The sequence below is a fragment of the Pristiophorus japonicus genome, chromosome 13 (genome assembly GCF_044704955.1).
Source record: "Pristiophorus japonicus isolate sPriJap1 chromosome 13, sPriJap1.hap1, whole genome shotgun sequence".
NCBI classification, from domain to species: Eukaryota; Metazoa; Chordata; class Chondrichthyes; family Pristiophoridae; genus Pristiophorus; species Pristiophorus japonicus.
In genome coordinates, this window is record NC_091989.1 from 50869678 (window position 1) to 50880665 (window position 10988).

Genomic DNA, 10988 nt, shown 5'->3' on the forward strand with positions numbered 1-10988 from the left:
ATGGTGACCTTGACTGCCACTGAGAGAGCCGTCCTCACCCTGGTCTGAGTCTCGAGGTCTGGTGGCAGCAGTTGGCAGAGCTCTATCACCACGTCTTTGCTGAAGCGCAGTCTTTGAACACAGTATTCCTCAGTGAAGTTGATGTCGGAGAACTATTGCCGGAATACCCTGGGAGGGTAAGGTCTCCTGTTGCCAGCTTGTTGGGCCTTTTCCCTCTGGCCACATTTCAGAAACATAGAAACATAGAAAATAGGTGCAGGAGTAGGCCATTCAGCCCTTCGAGCCTGCACCACCATTCAATAACATCATGGCTGATCATCACCTCAGTACCCCTTTCCTGCTTTGTCTCCATACCCCTTGATCCCTTTAGCCGCAAGGGCCATATCTAACTCCCTCTTGAATATAATCCAACGAACTGGCATCAACAACTTTCTGTGGTAGAGAATTCCACAGGTTAACAACTCTCTGAGTGAAGAAGTTTCTCCTCATCTCGGTCCTAAATGGCTTACCCCTTATCCTTAGAACCCCTGGTTCTGGACTTCCCCAACATCGGGAACATTCTTCCTGCATCTAACCTGTCCAGTCCCATCAGTATTTTATATGTTTCTATGAGATCCCCTCTCATCCTTCTAAACTCCAGTAAATACAGGCCCAGTCGATCCAGTCACTCTTCATACGTCAGTCCTGCCATCCCGGGAATCAGTCTGGTGAACCTTCGTTGCACCCTCAATAGCAAGAATGTCCTTCCTCAGATTAGGAGACCAAAACTGAATACAATATAGAAACATAGAAACATAGAAAATAGGTGCAGGAGCAGGCCATTCGGCCCTTCGAGCCTGCACCGCCATTCAAAATTGATCATGGCTGATCATGCAACCTCAGTACCCCACCCCTGTCTTCTCTCCATAATCCCCTGATCCCTTTAGCCGTAAGGGCCACATCTAACTCCCTTTTGAATATGTCCAACGAACTGGACTCAACAACTTTCTGAGGCCGAGAATTCCACAGGTTCACAACACTCTGGGTGAAAAAGTTTCTCCTCATCTCGGTTCTATATGGCTTATCCCTTATCTTTAGACTGTGACCCCTGGTTCTAGACTTCCCCAACATCGGGAACATTCTCCCTGCATCTAACCTGTCCAGAATTGTATACGTTTCTATGAGATCCCTCTCATTCTTCTAAATTCCAGTGAGTATAAGCCTAGCCGATCCAGTCTTTCCTCATATATCAGTCCTGCTATCACGGGAATCAGTCTGGTGAACCTTCGCTGCACTCCCTCAATAGCAAGCATGTCCTTCCTCAGATTAGGAGACCAAAACTGCACACAACACTCAAGATGTGGTCTCACCAAGGCCCTGTACAACTGCAGTAAGACCTCCCTGCTCCTATACTCAAATTCCCAGCGGGAGATCCAGCCAGCGGCAGTTGGTGAGAGGGGAGCGACCTGTCAAAAGCCCAGCGGGAGATCCAGCCAGCGGCAGTTGGTGAGAGGGGAGCGACCTGTCAAAAGCCCAGCGGGAGATCCAGCCAGCGGCAGTTGGTGAGAGGGGAGCGACCTGTCAAAAGCCCAGCGGGAGATCCAGCCAGCGGCAGTTGGTGAGAGGGGAGCGACCTGTCAAAAGCCCAGCGGGAGATCCAGCCAGCGGCAGTTGGTGAGAGGGGAGCGACCTGTCAAAAGCCCAGCGGGAGATCCAGCCAGCGGCAGTTGGTGAGAGGGGAGCGACCTGTCAAAAGCCCAGCGGGAGATCCAGCCAGCGGCAGTTGGTGAGAGGGGAGCGACCTGTCAAAAGCCCAGCGGGAGATCCAGCCAGCGGCAGTTGGTGAGAGGGGAGCGACCTGTCAAAAGCCCAGCGGGAGATCCAGCCAGCGGCAGTTGGTGAGAGGGGAGCGACCTGTCAAAAGCCCAGCGAGAGATCGAGAGCCAGCGGCAGTTGGTGAGAGGGGAGCGACCTGTCAAAAGCCCAGCGGGAGATCGAGAGCCAGCGGCAGTTGGTGAGAGGGGAGCGACCTGTCAAAAGCCCAGCGAGAGATCGAGAGCCAGCGGCAGTTGGTGAGAGGGGAGCGACCTGTCAAAAGCATACCGGTGCAGCTACAGCGGGAGAGAAAGCAAAATAGAAGTAGAAAGTAATCAAAAAGTGACGTAACAGCCAATGGGGTAAGTGATTGGCTGGTGTTGGGTGAGTAGCTTTTCTTTTATTTTTTATATCAGTAAGTGAACTATAACATTGTTATTACCAATTTAAGGGTATCTAAGGTTAAGACATGGCAGGAGAGCTCAGTCATGTGATATGCTCCTCCTGTACCATGTGGGAACTCGGGGACACTTCCGGTGTCCCTGACGACTACGTGTGTGGGAAGTGTATCCGCCTCGAGCTCTTGACGGTCCGCGTTGCAGAATTGGAGCTGAAGGTGGATTCACTCTGGAGCATCCACGATGCTGAGAATGACGTGAGTATCACGTGTAGTGAGTTGGTCTTACCGCAGGAGAAGGGTCCACAGCCAGATAGGGAATGGAAGACCAACAGGAAGAGCAGTGCAAGAAAGATAGTGCAGGAGTCCCCTGTGGTCATCCCCCTGCAAAACAGATACACTGCTTTGAGTACTGTTGGGGAGGATGACTCATCAGGGGAGGGCAGCAGCAGCCAAGTTCATGGCACCGTAGGTGGCTCTGCTGCAAAGGAGGGCAGGAAAAAGAGTGGGAGCGCGATAGTGATAGGGGATTCGATGGTGAGGGGAATAGATAGGCGTTTCTGCGGACGCAACCGAGACTCCAGGATGGTATGTTGCCTCCCTGGTGCAAGGGTCAAGGATGTCTCGGAGCGGGTGCAGGACATTCTGAAATGGGAGGGAGAACAGCCAGTTGTCGTGGTGCACATTGGTACCAACGACATAGGTAAAAAAAGGGATGAGGTCCTACGAAAAGAATTTAAGGAACTAGGAGCTAAATTAAAAAGTAGGACCTCAAAAGTAGTAATCTCGGGATTGCTACCAGTGCCACGTGCTAGTCAGAGTAGGAATCGCAGGATAGCGCAGATGAATACATGGCTTGAGCAGTGGTGCAGCAGGGAGGGATTCAAATTCTTGGGGCATTGGAACCGGTTCTGGGGGAGGTGGGACCAGTACAAACCGGACGGTCTGCACCTGGGCAGGTCCGGAACCAATGTCCTAGGGGGAGTGTTTGCTAGTGCTGTTGGGGAGGAGTTAAACTAATATTGCAGGGGGATGGGAACCTATACAGGGAGACAGAGGGAGACAAAAAGGAAGCAAAAGCAAAAGACAGAAAGGAGATGAGGAAAAGTGGAGGGCAGAGAAACCCAAGGCAAAGAACAAAAAGGGCCACTGTACAGCAAAATTCTAAAAGGACAAAGGGTGTTAAAAAAACAAGCCTGAAGGCTTTGTGTCTTAATGCAAGGAGTATCCGCAATAAGGTGGATGAATTAATTGTGCAAATAGATGTTAACAAATATGATGTGATTGGGATTACGGAGACGTGGCTCCAGGATGATCAGGGCTGGGAACTCAACATCCAGGGGTATTCAACATTCAGGAAGGATAGAATAAAAGGAAAAGGAGGTGGGGTAGCATTACTGGTTAAAGAGGAGATTAATGCAATAGTTAGGAAAGACATTAGCTTGGATGATGTGGAATCTATATGGGTGGAGCTGCAGAACACTAAAGGGCAAAAATCGTTAGTGGGAGTTGTGTACAGACCTCCAAACAGTAGTAGTGATGTTGGGGAGGGCATCAAACAGGAAATTAGGAGTGCATGCAATAAAGGTGCAGCAGTTATAATGGGTGACTTTAATATGCACATAGATTGGGCTAGCCAAACTGGAAGCAATACGGTGGAGGAGGATTTCCTGGAATGCATAAGGGATGGTTTTCTAGACCAATATGTTGAGGAACCAACTAGGGGGGAGGCCATCTTAGACTGGGTGTTGTGTAATGAGAGAGGATTAATTAGCAATCTCATTGTGCGAGGCCCCTTGGGGAAGAGTGACCATAATATGGTGGAATTCTGCATTAGGATGGAGAATGAAACAGTTAATTCAGAGACCATGGTCCAGAACTTAAAGAAGGGTAACTTTGAAGGTATGAGGCATGAATTAGCTAAGATAGATTGGCTAATGATACTTAAGGGGTTGACTGTGGATGGGCAATGGCAGACATTTAGAGAACGCATGGATGAATTACAACAATTGTACATTCCTGTCTGGCGTAAAAATAAAAAAGGGAAGGTGGCTCAACCGTGGCTATCTAGGGAAATCAGGGATAGTATTAAAGCCAAGGAAGTGGCATACAAATTGGCCAGAAATAGCAGCGAACCTGAGGACTGGGAGAAATTTAGAACTCAGCAGAGGAGGACAAAGGGTTTGATTAGGGCAGGGAAAATGGAGTACGAGAAGAAGCTTGCAGGGAACATTAAGGCGGATTGCAAAAGTTTCTATAGGTATGTAAAGAGAAAGAGGTTAGTAAAAACAAACGTAGGTCCCCTGCAGTCAGAATCAGGGGAAGTCATAACGGGGAACAAAGAAATGGCAGACCAATTGAACAAGTACTTTGGTTCAGTATTCACTAAGGAGGACACAAACAACCTTCCGGATATAAAAGTGGTCAGAGGGTCTATTAAAGAGGAGGAACTGAGGGAAATCTTTATTAGTCGGGAAATTGTGTTGGGGAAATTGATGGGATTGAAGGCCGATAAATCCCCAGGGCCTGATGGACTGCATCCCAGAGTACTTAAGGAGGTGGCCTTGGAAATAGCGGATGCATTGACAGTCATTTTCCAACATTCCATTGACTCTGGATCAGTTCCTATCGAGTGGAGGGTAGCCAATGTAACCCCACTTTTTAAAAAAGGAGGGAGAGAGAAAGCAGGGAATTATAGACCGGTCAGCCTGACCTCAGTAGTGGGTAAAATGATGGAATCAATTATTAAGGATGTCATAGCAGCGCATTTGGAAAATGGTGACATGATAGGTCCAAGTCAGCATGGATTTGTAAAAGGGAGATCATGCTTGACAAATCTTCTGGAATTTTTTGAGGATGTTTCCAATAAAGTGGACAAAGGAGTACCAGTTGATGTGGTGTATTTGGACTTTCAGAAGGCTTTCGACAAGGTCCCACACAGGAGATTAATGTGCAAAGTTAAAGCACATGGGATTGGGGGTAGTGTGCTGACGTGGATTGAGAACTGGTTGTCAGACAGGAAGCAAAGAGTAGGAGTAAATGGGTACTTTTCGGAATGGCAGGCAGTGACTAGTGGGGTACCGCAGGGTTCTGTGCTGGGGCCCCAGCTGTTTACATTATACATTAATGATTTAGACGAAGGGATTAAATATAGTATCTCCAAATTTGCGGATGACACTAAGTTGGGTGGCAGTGTGAGCTGCGAGGAGGATGCTATGAGGCTACAGAGTGACTTGGATAGGTTAGGTGAGTGGGCAAATGCGTGGCAGATGAAGTATAATGTGGATAAATGTGAGGTTATCCACTTTGGTGGTAAAAACAGAGAGACAGACTATTATCTGAATGGTGACAGATTAGGAAAAGGGAAGGTGCAACGAGACCTGGGTGTCATGGTACATCAGTCATTGAAGGTTGGCATGCAGGTACAGCAGGCGGTTAAGAAAGCAAATGGCATGTTGGCCTTCATAGCGAGGGGATTTGAGTACAGGGGCAGGGAGGTGTTGCTACAGTTGTACAGGGCTTTGGTGAGGCCACACCTGGAGTATTGTGTACAGTTTTGGTCTCCTAACTTGAGGAAGGACATACTTGCTGTTGAGGGAGTGCAGCGAAGATTCACCAGACTGATTCCCGGGATGGTGGGACTGACCTATCAAGAAAGACTGAATCAACTGGGCTTGTATTCACTGGAGTTCAGAAGAGTGAGAGGGGACCTCATAGAAACGTTTAAAATTCTGACGGGTTTGGACAGGTTGGATGCAGGAAGAATGTTCCCAATGTTGGGGAAGTCCAGAAGCAGGGGTCACAGTCTAAGGATAAGGGGTAAGCCATTTAGGACCGAGATAAGGAGAAACTTCTTCACCCAGAGAGTGGTGAACCTGTGGAATTCTCTACCACAGGAAGTAGTTGAGGCCAATTCACTAAATATATTCAAAAGGGAGTTAGATGAAGTCCTTAGTACTCGGGGGATCAAGGGGTATGGCGTGAAAGCAGGAAGTGGGTACTGAAGTTTCATGTTCAGCCATGAACTCGTTGAATGGCGGTGCAGGCTAGAAGGGCTGAATGGCCTGCTCCTGCACCTATTTTCTATGTTTCTATGTTTCTATGAAGGCCAGCATGCCATTTGCTTTCTTTACTGCCTGCTGTACCTACATGCCTACCTTCAGTGACTGATGTACCATGACACCCAGGTCTCTTTGCAACTCCCCTTTTACTACTCTGTCACCATTCAGATAATAATCTGCCTTCCTGTTTTTGCCACCAAAGTGGATAACCTCACATTTATCCACATTATACTGCATCTGCCATGTATTTGCCCATTCACCTAACCTGTCCAACTCCCCCTGCAGCCTCTTAGCATCCTCCTCACAGCTTGCACTGCCACCCAGCTTAGTGTCATCTGCAAACTTGGAGATATTACCTTCAATTCTTTTGTCTAAATCATGAATGTATATTGTAAATAGCTGGCATCCCAGCACTGAACCCTGTGGCACCCCACTAGTCACTGCCTGCCATTCTGAAAAAGTCCTGTTTATTCACACTCTTTGCTTCCTGTCTGCCAACCAGTTCTTTATCCACGTCAATAAATTACCCCCAATACCATGTGCCTTAATTTTGCACACTAATCTCTTGTGTGGGACCTTGTCAAAAGCCTTTTGAAAGTCCAAATACACCACATCCACTGGTTCTCCCTTATCCACTCTACTAGTTACAGCCTCAAAAAATTCCAGAAGATTTGTCAAGCATGATTTCCCTTTCATAAATCCATGCTGACTTGGACCGATCCTGTCACTGCTTTCCAGATGCACTGCTATTACATCTTTAATAATTGATGCCAGCATTTTTCCCACCACCGATGTCAGGCTAACCGGTCTATAATTCCCTGTTTTCTCTCTCCCTCCTTTTTTAAAAAGTGGGGTTACATTAGCTACCCTCCAATCCATAGGAACTGATCTAGAGTCCATGGAATGTTGGAAAATGACCACCAATGCATCTACTATTTCTAGTGCCACTTCCTTACGTACTCTGGGATGCAGACTATCAGGCCCTGAGGATTTATTGGCCTTCAGTCCGTTCAATTTCCCTAACATCATTTCCTGACTGATGAGGATTTCCCTCAGTTCCCCCTTCTCACTAGACCCTCGGTCCCCTAGTATTTTCGGGAGGTTATTCGTGTCTTCCTTAGTGAAGACAGAACCAAAGTATTTGTTCAATTTGTCTGCCATTTCCTTGTTCCCCATTATAAATTCATCTGATTCTGACTGCAAGGGACCTACATTAGTCTTCACTAATCTTTTTCTCTTCACATATCTATTGAAGCTTTTGCAGTCAGTTTTTATGTTCCCTGCAAGCTTCCTCTCATACTCTATTTTCCCCCTCCTAATTAAACCCTTAGTCCACCTCTGCTGAATTCTAAATTTCTCCCAGTCCTCAGGTTTGCTGCTTTTTCTGGCCAATTTATATGCCTCTTCCTTGGATTTAATACTTTCCCTAATTTCCCTTGTTAGCCACGGTTGAGCCAACTTCCCTTTTTTATTCTTACGCCACACAGGGATGTACAATTGTTGTAGTTCATCCATGTGATCTTTAAATGTCTGCCATTGCCTATCCACCATCAACCCTTTAAGTATCATTCTCCACTCTATCCTAGCCAATTCACTTCTCATACCGTCGAAGTTTCCTTTCTTTAAGTTCAGGACCCTAGTCTCTGAATTAATTGTGCCACTCTCCATCTTAATAAAGAATTCTACCATATTATGGTCACTCTTCCCCAAGGGGCCCCACACAACCAGATTCCTAATTAATCCTCTCTCGTTACACAAGACCCAGTCTAGGATGGTCTGCTCTCTAGATGGTTCCTCGACATATTGGTCTAGAAAACCATCCCTTGTACACTCCAGGAAATCCTCCTCTATAGTATTGCTCCACAGTATTGCTATCAGTTTGGTTATCCCAATCAATATGTAGATTAAAGTCACCCATGATAATTGCTGTACCCTTATTGCACGCGTCCCTAATTTCCTGTTTGATGCCATCCCCAACCTCCTTACTACTGTTTGGTGGTCTGTACACAACTCCTACTAATGTTTTCTGCCCTTTGGTGTTTCGCAGCTCTACCCATATAGATTCTACATCATCCAAGCTAATGTCCTTCCTTGCTATTTATTGCATTAATCTCCTCTTTAACCAGTAGCGCCACCCCACCTCCTTTTCCTTCCTGTCTGTCCCCTTTACAGGTGCTGTATATTTTCAGCAATTTCTAATTTTATTTTAATTTCCAGTATTTTTATCCTTGGGGGATATTTATGTTTTGTTGATGCAAAAACTAAGTTCTGTGCACTTTTTGCAACTCTTAAATATTTTCTTTTTTTTTCATATTTCGCGTCAGGAATAAATCGCTGCACTTCTCCTTTTTAAACTTATCAAAACATCACCGGTGGCTGGAAGATCTGTTGGAGTTTGCCCAGGATCCTGCTCGAATTTCCAGTGTACAAGATGAAAGTTACCGCAACCAGAACTACATTGGCTATGTGTTGGCGTTAAATGGACACCGGAAGTACTTCTGCCTGTTCAAACCTGAACTCTGCAATGGGACTGAGAACAGCAGCGCACTAAATGGCTTGGAAGCAACACTAGGTGGGGGTGGGCCAGATGGTGCAGCTACTGCAATGGAGACGAACAGCTCACACCAGTCTCCACCCAGCTCGAATTCATCTGTGAAACGGACCAAACAACTACTCAACAGACTTAACCTATGGATGGACAGGCTGCTTGAAGGGATTCTGCAGCGATACTATGTACCCTTTTGGCCTGAGCTTCATTGATATTCTGTAGTGCCGCAGGTAGAATTTTGTGCCGAAATGCATCTGAGCCACATTTTGATAGAGCAGGAATATACAGCTCTTATTTTTCCAGAATATTTTCTCTCTCTTGTTATTGAGCTCTGCGATGCAACAGAGCCACATAAAGTGAAGCAAAAGGACCAGGTGCATTAACAGGTTAAAAAGCCGTGTTCACACAAAACTTTTGTTGACTGGATAGAAAGAGAAGAAACCTCTCTTGCTTTGCACAGCAAGAACTGAGGGAGTTGGTGAGTGGGTGGAGTTTAAGACCAGACGGGATACTGGTAATGATGTGAAAGAGTCTGAGTCATTGTTTTCACTAGAATTTGCATAAATACTTGAATTATTGTACCTCAAGATTTAGTTCCTCTGGCTCCATCTCCCCTGTCTTCCTCCGCTATGGGAATCCTTCTTCATTGACTTGTGCATGGTATATTTTCTCTCACTATTGAGGGAAAGGAAGAAAAATGGGCAGCAATCCTCTCCTCCCCCACACACTGCCGGGGAGAAGGAAAGGAACTCCTGCACTGCCAACCTGTCCTTTCTCGCTCTGGTGCTGACTGTAGTTCCAGCATTTTAGGTTTCTTCAGATTTCCAGTTTTCTTTTATCTCGAGTCTTTCCCTGATTTTACCCATCATTTGTATAGTTGCTGCTACTGGCCAGAATGGTTTTTTTTATGTATCCTCCGCATTCGTGACATTTCTCTCTTAAATTAAATGTGTTCCTGAAAATATTATTTCACACTCTGGGAGTAATTTTATGAAATCACACTCCTGCCATGGAGCCTCACCCACGAGGGCCATATACACAGTGTCCGTGGTTTAATGGATGGGAAATTGTGGGGAGCGCATGCCTGAATTCCCTATTATATACACTTTTGGCAGATGAGGCTCTAAACCCAGGGTGTGATTTTGTAGCATCCCTTAAGTATCAGCTTTACGTGGGGCAATTTCAGTGAAATGACACTGACCAAGATTGTGTGTTCATCAATTCACACAACTTACACAACTTACATCAAGGCCATGTACAACTGCAGTAAGACCTCCCTGCTCCTATACTCAAATCCCCTAGCTATGAAGGCCAACATGCCATTTGCCTTCTTCACCGCCTGCTGTACCTGCATGCCAACTTTCAATGACTGATGTACTATGACACCCAGGTCGCGTTGCAGCCCCCCTTTTCCTAATCTCCTGCCATTCAGATAATATTCTGCCTTCGTGTTTTTGCCCCCAAAGTGGATAACCTCACATTTATCCACATTATACTGCATCTGCCATGCATTTGCCCACTCACCCAACCTGTCCAAGTCACCCTGCAGCCTCTTAGCATCCTCCTCGCAGCTCACATTGTCACCCAGCTTAGTGTCATCTGCAAACTTGGAGATATTACACTCAATTCCTTCATCTAAATCATTGATGTATATTGTAAATAGCTGGAGCCCTGTGGCACCCCACTAGTCACTGCCTGCCATTCTGAAAAGGACCCGTTTATCCCGACTTTCTGCTTCCTGTCTGCCAACCAGTTCTCTATCAATGTCAATACATTACCCCCAATACCATGTGCTTTAATTTTGCACACTAATCTCTTGTGTGGGACCTTGTCAAAAGCCTTTTGAAAGTCCAAATACACTACATCCACTGGTTCTCCCATGTCCACTCTACTAGTTACATCCTCAAAAAATTGTAGAAGATTTGTCAAGCATGATTTCCCTTTCATAAATCCATGCTGACTTGGACCGATCCTGTCACTGCTTTCCAAATGCGCTGCTATTTCATCCTTAATAATTGATTCCAACATTTTTCCCACCACTGATATCAGGCTAACCGGTCTATAATTCCCTGTTTTCTCTCTCCCTCCTTTCTTAAAAAGTGGTGTTACATTAGCTACCCTCCAGTCCATAGGAACTGATCCAGAGTTGATAGGCTGCTGGAAAATGATCACCAATGCATCCGCTATT